Genomic DNA, 12,262 nt, shown 5'->3' on the forward strand with positions numbered 1-12,262 from the left:
TTCTGAGGTTAATGGATCGGGGTTTGGAGAAGAGAGCAGCTCATAGCACATTTTAAAGAGGATAGAAAGAGTAACTTGGAGGTTCATATCAGGATACAGAAGAAGGTTAGGTATGAGAAAGAAGTCTTATAGCAGAGAGAGGAGGTACTAAAAGTAGCTTTGCACTGAGTATAGGAGAGGAAACATCATAAGCTAGGAAACAAACGCAGAGCCTACAATGAGTGGACAAAATTGCAGCAGTCTTGACCTCCCTTGACTCTCACTGTTGTTCATGCTGCAGCATCTTGGAAGCATTTACATGGACTCTGGGCTTTTGAAAGTCTTGTTCATTAGAATAAATTGTCATTTAAAGAGCCATTAGCATGTACCCACAGTTACTACTATCTGAGCTACCACAGTTTCCCTGTAGTTAGAGAAGGAGACAGAGAAGTGCGTACTAACACTTAAGAAATGTCTAATGGTTTCTACTATTAGGAGTACTTTGTGAGGCTGACCATACACAGAGCATGTTAAAATGCATACAGACCCTGGCATTTTACACTTCAGAATACTGAGGAGCATGAAAACCCTGAAGCCATATAGTGGCTTTGAGGTCTAACCCCAAAAGTTCAGAAGACACCCATTAATGAATACCGTTTGCCACTAATAGCCTATATCTGGAAGCTTAGGCTCATTATATTGTTTCTAATTAAATGTATCAAGAATGTATAAACAATGTAATAATGTCAAACTTACTAAAGGTTTACTGAGACATGACATTTTAATTGATTTGTGACTAAAGGCCAAGTTCTGCCTTTGGATGCTGCTACACAGTACCCATCACAGTCAATGAGAGCTATACATCTGAGGATTTTAAAGGATCTTTGCCATTGTCATTGTTCAGCTGCCATTCAGTGCTTACTGTACCTGGGTATTACTACTAAAAAGAAAAATCTAATGGTCATTCTTTCCAGACTTTAGTATAGGATTAACTTCAAAACAGTCTCCCTATTTACTCAAGTGAGTATTCACAACGTATTTTTAAGAACAAATTTATTCTGTTTCGTTGCTTGCTTGAGAATCCTTGATTACCATTTCAAATTCTCTCATCTACCACACTTCCTGGCCAGCTCTACATCTAACCTAACCATGCACAGTTATCTCTGTCACTCTTTCATCATAAGACAGTCTCTTTCAGCCCCCTGCTCTTCTCTGAATGCCATCTAGTTTTTCCAATGTATTTCTGGTAATGTGGTATCCCAGACCTGAATGCAATATTCCAGGTGTGGTCACACCGTGGCTCTTTCGATTGGAAATATTACCATTCCATAACATGATGTTTCTGCTGATGCAGCCCTGAATCATACATGTCTAATTTGCTGTTCACCATCAACTCTAGATTGGTGTTCCTTCTTTCCAGGTTCATACCTCTCAATAGATATAGATCTGTGTTTTGCATTTCCCCTTTCAAGATAATAGATTGCATTTTTAAGATGAATTTCACCTTTAACATTTTCTGGCCTCTCTAAGAATTTCTTTACTCTTTTCCCCTGCCTTTATGATTTGGCTCATTAATGCTGATCATACATTCTAAATAAGAATATCCCACTAAATTATTTTTTCTGTCCCCAAAACAATTTTTTTTCTACCCCCAAAACAATTATTGGGTTTTCATTGGACTGAACAGAAATAAGTGTTTCACTGAAAAAAGTTACAGTTGACATTTCAGTTTTAAGTGACTCACTTTATTGTAGCTGATTATGAAATTAAAGCAGAAAACTGGGGAAAAATCAGAGAAATGAGTTCTCAGCACAAGATGAACAAAAGCTATTAAAATCTCCTCTCAATAATTTGCAAATTCTCATTCTCCCTCCTTTTGTTTGCCTTCACCTGATCACTATGGCACTTTAAAAAGCTTTTAGATATGAGTAGACAAGTTTCCCACCCTATGGTTGTCAATATTCTGTGCTTTCATACCAAAGCTTCAGTTCACCCCCAGTGTTTGCATATAGGTCAGAGCAGCACAGAGACTTAAGTAGCAATTAAAAACTCCACTGTTCAAAACGGGTTGCAGGTTCAGAAAAGAACTGGACAATTTAAAGCAAAAGAAGGAACCAAGAGCTGAGTTTAACTCTTCATGTTCTACAAATAGAGCCAGTCATAACAGATTCTTAAGAGGCATAATGGCCACCTCTGTGTTGTGCTTGCTTACCATCCCCGTTCTGTGGAGGACTGGGAAGCTGTGCCAGGTTTCCTGATGCAATTCAGTCACTTGGCAGATCATCATGCTGTCACACTACTAGAGACCAGTCATTTGCCCAGCTGAAAGATTAGAGTGGGACAATGACATTGTATCCTTCTAAGTAAATGAGAGCCAATGCACCTTGCTCTACAGTGTGTGCGGGGGTCGGGGGAACATCACTGCAAATAAAACTTGTTATAGAAAACATTTAATTTGGCTGAGTGTCTCTTAATCCGTTTCTAATTCTAGAAACAACATTCTCATAGTTGATTATAAGGACAAACAGTTCTTTAATCAATTTAATAAACATAATCTTATTAAACCAATTCTTGTATCGATTACAGTCCCTGTCCTCAATTAACCTGAGTGATAATACACTCTGCTGAATGAACAGAAATCAAAAAAGACTTGTGAATTCAAAGGTGCACTTCCATGTTCATGGGGAAAAGTATGCTTATGAGCAAAGGCGGTTTATTGATTTTGCTTTGAATACAAAAGGACAGCAACATTTCACAGAGAAAGCCATGGATGGAACATATGGCTTTGGAAACATTGAGATGCTATATTGTTTGGAGTTTCTGCTGAATTGTCTGTGTGCGCACCCATGTGTATTCTCTCTCTCATGGAACTGGCAAGAGGGTTGGTCCTTCAAACCCACAGATGACCTGAAATACAGGTCGTTCTCAAGACACATGCGGAGCTCAGGACCAGTGTCTCTGAACAGAATTCTAGGCCTCATCCCATGCAGTCCCCATTGGCAGATACCCTTGAACCTCCCTCAGGGGATAGTTTTACAGAGAAAAGGTGGGGAGAGGATAGCCATAAGATTGACCCTATCCACATTATTGACCATATACCATACATATATGAATGCCAGCTGGTTTGCAGGCACATCCTTGCCTCCCTCCAGCCAGTGGAGCCTTAACACCATAGTGTACCTAGGCAGGAGCTTCTGTAGGAATGTGAGAAAGGGAGTGCTGCAGAGCCTTTATACCCACCCCCATCTGACCTGGTTCCCTGACATGGTACCACCCATGGTAGCAGAAGGGACAGAGTGAGCCAGAATTCCTCCAAGGAAGCATTGCAGCTTTTCCACATGTTCTTAATCCCAAAGAAATTCTGTGGCCTCACACCACCATCTGGCCCTTAATTTGTATATTTCTAGAAGAACAATTCTTCAAAAACTTTTCCTTTTATCTACATACTCTTTCCTTATACAACATAAACACAATGATCTTTATTTCTATACAAAATGAAACACAGCTACCCATTTTTCAATGTGACCATTCCAGCCCATAAAGTTTGATGATAAACATATTATTTTGTGTATAAACTCTTGTCAGTTAGGCCTCTATCCTGCAAATTTATGGACATGCTTAAGCATATGAGTAGTCCCTTGATCTCAGGGGAACTGTTTCCATGTTTAAAGTTAAGCATATGTGCAAGTGTTCATAGGACTGGGGTCTTAGAGTTAATAATTATCATTTCTGCTTAACTGCCACATGATCACTTTAGCCTCACTTTCCTCTCTTCTTTGCCCAATGAAGTTTTATTTTTTTAAATTGATACTCCATGCAATTTAAGTCTTATAAACAAAGCTGCTTTGAAAGAGAACCACTACAGAAAGGTATTTAATATGACTAGCGGCACTGATATCATTATTCATTGTGGAGATGCTGAAAGAATTGTCCCTATCAAGGCAGTTGGAGGTACAGGTATAAATTATGCCTCTTACATCATAATTTCCTCCGCTATGCGCACAACAAACAACAGCCTTGGAGGTAGATTTACGTTTAACACACTAAGATTTGTTCATTTTTAATTCAAATTGGGTTTGCTAGATGCTTGGGGTGGGGGAGATAAACTGTTATAATTACAGTATCACGAAGGGAAACAAACACATTAAACTATGAAAGGATGATCATTATCAAGGCTGAAAGAGAAGATCAGGGTCTAAGTCAGGCATTTCTAACAAGAATATCGGTAAGGTTCATTAAGTGCCCTTACAGCTTCCAGAATATTTTAAATGTAGTAATTTACATAAAAATAGATTTAGCAACACCATCTTCTCATTACTGTCAGTTTGTGTTTAGGTTCATAAACTATCATTGTAAAGAAAACATACTCTGAATACATTTTCACAGGAATATTCTAGAGAATCACAGGGACAGTAATGATCTAAACCAGTGGGTTTTCAACTTTTTTTCCATTTGCGGACCCCTAAAAAATTTCAAATGGAGGTGCAGACCCCATTGGAAATCTTAGACAGTCTGCAGACCCCCAAGGGTCCACAGACTACAGGTTGAAAACCACTGATCTAAACTCTAACTGAATAATCTCTCTCTCTCTCACACACACACACCCCTACCTCCAGAAAGGCACACTTTGAATCTTAGGTCATTTCCTCTTTAGCTTCTTCTGTCTTTTTCCATATCAGCATTGTTAGTTTAGGTTTTTTCATTTTTTCCTGTGTATTTATTTTGACTCCCTTCGTTTATTTTCCTCCTGTTCCTTCTTTTTAGGGAGTTGCCTCAGTTTAATGTAAGGTGTTATTTAGAACCTATTTAGTTAAACCAGTGGAAAAGGTGGTGTGGACTGTCTGATTTCATTTTAAACTAGACCTGGGTCAGCTTATTTTACATTGATAAACAACAGGTTGACCTAAGCCAAAGTAAGCCACTTGGACTGAAATAAGAGTGCGTACACAAGGGTGTACACCAGTTTTAACTAAACTAATAGCCAACATACTGATTTCTCTAGCCTCCCACTCAAAAGAAAAAAAATGTAAAGATCTCCTCTCTCCTTCCCATTTCTACATCTGGTCTTCCTGTGCACACTTCCTTTCCCCAATCTCTATTTTTATCTACCTCAAACATTCAGTCACCCATACCTATTCTTCCCCTTCATCCAAGATCCCATCTCTCTCAGTGCTACATCCACATTGATGTTTTCCCTCTCCAGCCACTTCAGCCATTCTCATTTCCATCTCTTTTGTCCTTACAGTATCCCACAAGTCAGTAGTGGACAGGAATACAAGCTAAAATTTTTGACTCCTCATCCTTTTCTTTAACCACTGAACCATGGAAAATAAGAGCAGGTCTTTTCTTGTCCTTTCTACAGGATAATTCAGCCAAGAAAGTGTAGCTGTGGATACAGAATCAAACTATACCAAGAGCAGTATAATATATAAAATAAAATCATTTGTACAGATTTGTGAGTGGGTCTGTTTGTTGAGCAAGCCATAAAAGTGGGTGTAAATGAAACAACTTGGTCATGCACAAACCAGGAGGTGAACTCCAGTGTGAAAAATGTGTCTCCCAGACTAAAGCCCTTAATGTCCACTCTGTTACAGATTAATCATCAAATAGCAGAAAAGTGTAAACTTAGGCATCTTAAATAAGGAGGCAGATGAAGATTGTCGATAAAATTTTGAACCACGTAATCTCTAGCCTTTTATTAAAAGCATGCATAATTTAGATGTTACTTTGTACTTGTTAGAATGAAGCATCTTAAATGTTATTGCAACAAAGACTGAGGACTCAGTTGTGGCTGACCTCTGCTCAAACATGCAAACAGCAGAGAGGTCACAAGGTGCTTCCCCTCCAACCTGGAACTGTGTGCAGAGAAGCAAGGCCTCAGCTCTCTACTGGGACTCCCACAGACACTAGTTACCCAGCAAGGGCGAGAGAAGAGTAGATTGTTGGCTCCCCACCACTTCTCTGAGCTGCCCAGCAATGAAAGAGTGGTGCAGCTGCCATTGCCACATGGGTTTCTCTAAGAGCTCCCAGGAAGAATTTGGGCTGACTCCATGGGCATAGTTTGGGGGGGGGGGGGACAGGTGGGGGCATTAACCCCCCCCAAACAGAGGCAGAGCATGCGGGTCACATGCCACTGTCCTCTTCCCTAGCCTGATTTCTGCAAGCACCAACCTGCTCTGCTCAGCCTGATGGGGGATGGGGGGAAGGTGGGGAAAAGGCTCTGTCCTTCCCACACTGCCTCCCCTCCCCCCCGCATGTTTCCAGCTTGCTTGACCCCTCTCCCTGGCAGCTGGGCCTGAGCAGGGAGTTTAGGGGGTGGGACAGAGACACTTCTCCTGCCGAGGGTATCTGCTCTGGGGTCGTTGCCTCTGCAGTTGGATGCCACCTCCTGCCGGGTTCTAGGGCCAGTCATCTTTGCCTTCTGCGGGTATCCCACATGGTCACCATCCTGTTTCCTGTACAATGGTGAGTGCCTGGAGGGAGGTCGAGTGGTTGGAAAACAGGCAGTGGAGAAGGGAGATGGGATGGGGAGGGGACAGTGGAGAAAGGAAGGGGGATAGAATGGGGCCGTGGGAAGGGGAAAGGGATAGGGAAATCTGGGGGAAACAGGAGCCTGGCTTGTGGCATCCCCTCAGTGGCAGCAGCCGCCCCAACAGGAAGGCGCCCACAGCAGCACTGGGAGACACCAGAAAGGTGGCATTGCTGCAGCAGCTGGTACCGGAGTGGCCGCTGCTCCCATGCTCAGGTCACCACAATGGACAGCAGCAGGAGCAGCAGCTTAGGCTCCCCTCTTAAGCCAGCTCATCTCCTTCCCCCCAGCACTGGCAGCCCAGATACCACTCCAGGCAGGGGGAGAGAGCCAGTGAGTCAGGGGAACTGGCTTCAGGACGCACCCCCGCCCTCCCCCTCCGCAAATATAGCACCTATGGCTGACAAGCACAATTCTTTCTGGGTCTGGGCACTTCCACTGGGAGATCTCAGATGGCTCCTTTGTACACTTCCAGCCCAGGCCTTGTCTTAAAAATCAGAAACTCGCTCTAAATATCTTAATTTTAAAAGTGGCAATTTTTTCTGTGTGTGAAGATATCTGAAAAATAGCCTTGCTATGTATGGCTGAAAAAACCCTGTCATCCAGACTCAGGAAAACTCCCAGTGACTTGGGCTTCTCTTAATTCAATTTACCTTGTGCAGGTTATTGGGATAAAAAAGAGACTTGCATATTTGTACTGCGGATTCTACACATATGGATCTTATTCAAGGGTTGGTAGGTTGCAACTAAATAGTTAGCTGTGTGTGTATGTCAATCATCATCAGTCAATCGGGCAACTAATTCCTTTAGGGGTCATGGTTCCAACAGGGCAACTTGCACTCCTCAGACCTTCAAAAAAAACAGGGAGAGGGATGGGAAGAGGCCCTAATTTTCTCTCCCAGCCTTTAGTTTACATTGTTGTTGCCTTGATGACCATTGTTAAATTCCAATCTGCCTTATTCACATGGATAGTCTCATTGAACTAGAAGTTCTACTTTTCGAAAACAAAGTAGTATTTTGCCCAAAATGTGTTCAGATCGTTACATTTAATATGTCTGGAGCATGTTCAAATATTTTTCTTTGCAGTTTTATAACCATATGGAACATTTCTCTGACCTCCTACAGAAAATGTTATTTTTGGAAAGTTCTATTTATTAGAGAATTATGGGGAAAATATTTAGGCCCCTCCTCTCACCTTTCTCCCCCTATTATACTGATGCAAACCACAATGATTGTTTGGGTATAACTGATAAGTAGATGTTGCCCCTTAGAATTTTATTTTCACCACTTTAATTTGATTTCAAGACAGTTTCAAACAGCTTTTATTGGCTGGCGAGATTATTGATTCGAGTTACTTCTGAAATCACAATCTGTTTCATGTTTTGCAACTACTGGAGAAAAATGCTTTCAAAATTGACTTGGATTGTTCCTCAGATTTTAAGCATAGCTGGCAGATTAATCATAGCTATGAGTGCTGGGTTTTTAGGGGTTTTTTTTGCGCTTGATGCCAGCTAAAGATTAAAGGTAATATTATATTCATGGCTAGGTTGCCTTCAGAAAGCTATATTTTATGGTTGTGAAATATGACACCTTAAAAATATCAGAAGTGCTCAAGACAAGTTTTACATCACTTGAACCAATAGGACTGCAATATAAAATGAACTAAAGTCAATTGTATGATACAGTAATTGGCTGAATTATCTCTGATGTAGTGATCCTATCACTGAAAGAGCTCTTCATAACTGTCTTGAAATCAAGCTGTGACCTTAACACTTTATATTAGGATTCTATTTATAACTATTTTAAAGGGTTATCAAACAATTACTAGTTATAAGCATGTTGCAGACATGGCATTACAGATGGTTTTAAGCACATCAGTAGGTGTTTTAGGTGGTTATAAGCCATGGTTATAAGCAACTTGCTAATTTGCTGGACTCTAACAGTCAGAATCAGTTGAGGATTCATTTATTAAAACATGTTAAATATTTATTAACCCTTTAATTTATAAATGGAACCTTAATATAAGAATGACCATTTTAAAATATCTAAATATTTCTATTTTAATATATACATTTATTTAATGCTTTAAACACAACATAAAAGCAATAAAATGTAATCTTAGAGAAAACAGAAGAAAAATAAAACTTTGGAAAGTATAGGTTAAACACTAAGGAATAAATCATAACTACTAAAAATGAACTAGATATATCTTATGATAGTACAAGTTAGTCAATTATTTAATAATGCCTAAAGCCTGGCTATGTGCAGGGGACAGAACTGTTCCTCCAGGGTTGGGGGTGCTGGCTCATGTGTAATAAGAGAAGGAAAAGTAGATCTATTCACACATGCTATCCAAATCTTACCCCCAATCCCTGGAACCAGTAGTGTTAGAGCCTTTGGTGCTGTGGAGAAAGGGACAGATTTTTCTTCCTATGTCTGATTCTAATCCCATTGAAGTCAATGGCAAGACTTCTATAGGGAGCAGGATTTTTTCACAAAACTAAAGAAGGGTTCCCAAAGGGCTGCATTCAGACACGAAAGTGAAGTGGGTCATAGAAGGTCCTAGACAGACAGAAAGAAGAGTTGAAATCTCAACTGCTTAACATTAAGCATGCGCTTAAGTGCTTTCCTGAATAGGGAAGGGCTTAAGTATTTTTCTGACTTGGCATCAAACTGTGGTTACAACATCTGCATGCAATTTACACCTCTAACAAAGAGGTGGTGCACAGTTTCAAAGAGAGGCTAAATCTCGTTGGAAGATATGCTGTACCATATGTCAAATATTTTAAAGATCTAATTATTCTAATCACATGGACATCTCTATAGTCCCCTCTCAGTACCAGTCATTTCTTTCCTTTTAATATCTCCTTTTCCCTTCCAGTTCTACAATCACATATATTATGCTGGGCTTGGTCTTAGTGCTTACTCCACAGTTATCCTCCACAACAGATGGCATCCTTCCTGTAATCAACAAAGAAATGTTTTGCTAGGGCTATAACCACCGTGCTTTAGTATTAAGATGTGAATTTCACTGGTTTTTGCTATTTCTGCCCCTATGAATATGCATTTGAATGATAAAAGCCGTATGCCCAAATATCCATAAATACCCACTGTGGAAGTTGTCACATCAGTGAAGTTAGTGGCTCAGCAGAAAATGAAGAACGGCAGTAAAATAAAAGGGGCTTATGAAAGAAATTCTTCCCCCACAACCTCAAAGCCTCTGGATCTCTAACCCAAGCTTTTAGGGCTGAACCCTAATGGGTCCTGGCATAATCCCAATACAGTAGCTAGGAGACATCAATTTTGACAAACAGCAAAAGATGAATTTAATCTGTGCATTAGCCTGTTACTAATCTGCAGTTTTCATCTGTAGCCAAAAATTATGGCAAAATATGAGAGACTCTAGCTAATGTAAGTATGTGCCTGCCTATATAATCAAATACAGTGTACTTTGAAACACCAAAATCTTAATGCTTCTTTGAGAAAATGTTCATATCTATTTATGTCATGCAGAGTCTCATAACCAATCTCTGAAAACCTAAATGCTCAAGATGGCAGATTTAAACTAAAATGGATTCTAGAGGTTTGCTTTTCAGGAATACATGTTTGTAATGTTGGACAAGAACAAAGGCACAACAGTCAAAATTAAGCCATCCAAAACATTATTTTTCACCTTAAGCTCTTCAACACACTATTTCTTAATATGAAGTTTCTGGCATATATGCAGTAATAGTCTGCTTTTAAGTAAATGAATTTAGTGAATGTTCTGAAGTCACAGTCGGTGGGGCTTACATGTCAAAGGCAAAAATCATATAGGAGTGTATGCAGTATATTTCACAACACACAGTTAAACTACTACAAGGAGATGTTTGTAGTGGAAACCTAAAGCCAGCTTTCATAACCGTAAGAATTATATTTGCTAACCAGAATGGGACACGAGATCAAAAGAGAGAGAGAGAGAGAGAGAGAGAAGAAAAACAACTTCTTCTGGATTCATTTTGATACACTAACCTTGCCAATAAAAATGCCTAAACCTCAGTTACAACTCCCTGGGGAATGGCAGCTATTATCCCCTATTGAGTTGGTGCTTACCATACAGCGCCTGAACAATTCATACAGAAAAATAAACCATAACATTCCCGTTTATTATTACTTTAGCTGAGAGGTGCTGACATTAAACAGTTCTGCACTGCTGCTATAAATCAGCATGCTGTGGATGTTCTCAGCATGGGACTAGGGCTCCTTGGTAACAGCTCTCATCAAGGCAACCAGCTGTCAGAATTCTTCAAATTAAACTGTTATTACTGTAGTATTCATTAGTCAGTTACTGACTATTAAGATATTTTTATATCTGAGCCATTGACATCGGATATTGCTTTTTAATATGCAAGTTATATATAAACATGATTAAGTGATTCATGTAGGTTTGACAGCTTCTATTATAGCCTGATCTCCCCTTTTTAAGGGGCTACAGTATTGAAGATGATGTCCTGCTCTGTACTAAAATTAATTTTCCATTTAAAAGTCTTGGATTTCTGCTGTGATTGATAGGTTGCATCTTGAAACACCAGCATTTGCAAAGCAAAGAGGTAACTTGATGCAAAAAGGATGTGTAAGAGACAGATTGAACTGTTATGAAGGCAGTTTTGACTGCTGTACACATTGACAAGAGTTGAATGTTTTCGCTCAGTTTCTGCCAATGCTACATGCTAGTAGTTTTGTTCAGGTAGGATTCGTATGCTATTGTTCTAAAAGATGCAAGATTCAAATGCTTTAAAAATATATTCCAGTTGCCTAACTAGTAAATGAGGAGATAGTGCAGGTAAGAAAGAAGGGACATATATTCAAAACAATTTCATAAAAAAATCTATTCATTTTATTGAACTTTCAACAAAAATTCACTGAAGTTAATTTTGAAGACTGACTTACTTTATTTAAAGGTAATTTTTTCAGCTACATGTGCACAAAATGGCTGGAATTTTTGTGCATGTGTGCATGCATGTTGCCACTTAAACACCCCCTCCCTCCCGCTCTTCCTGTGAATGATTATTCCCCCACCCCACCTCTTTTATTCTCTTCCAGGACTGAAATTTACATGCACAAAATGGAAGCCCAGTTTTTTGAAAATATAGACCTTAAATGGTGTCACAGTTCAAGGCAAATGCACCTGTATGTCTCCTCCATGGTCCCTTAACAGCACCCACTCTGGGTTCCTGATTCCTCAGCCATCACCTCTCTTGGGTAGATATCTGCATCTTACTCTCTTCTGCCCAGGATTTTTTCCAGGCTGCATAGTTCCCTGTCTACACTGCAATGTGCCCAGCAGGCCAGTCTGCCTAAACAGGTCATTGTCGGTGCTTTCCTTTATCTTTGAAGGCCATAAACAGTCTAATTGCCAGCAGTTACAAGTTACCATACAGCTCTTTAAGCAAATAAGGTGAAATCATTCGAAAAAAAATGTTAGGAACCTATACATGCTATAAAGCTTTCCAGAGGTCACCCCAACTTCAATCTCAGACTCTGGTACATGTCAATCCTTCAAAAGCTACAAATGAGTTTTGCCCAGGGCTACAAGTTCTTAACTTTCAGATTCAGAACCAGAACCACCAGGAATAGTTCAGTCTTTTCCATTATACAGCTTGGGCCTTTGAGCTTGGTTTCTTGTAACAGCTGATCAGCAGACAATGGCTTACTCAAATGGCTGGGTTTTTGCATAACTGGAGGTGGGGAATTTTCATTTACCTGCCCTTAGAT

The sequence above is a fragment of the Mauremys mutica genome, chromosome 6 (assembly GCF_020497125.1).
Source record: "Mauremys mutica isolate MM-2020 ecotype Southern chromosome 6, ASM2049712v1, whole genome shotgun sequence".
In the NCBI taxonomy this organism is placed as follows: Eukaryota; Metazoa; Chordata; order Testudines; family Geoemydidae; genus Mauremys; species Mauremys mutica.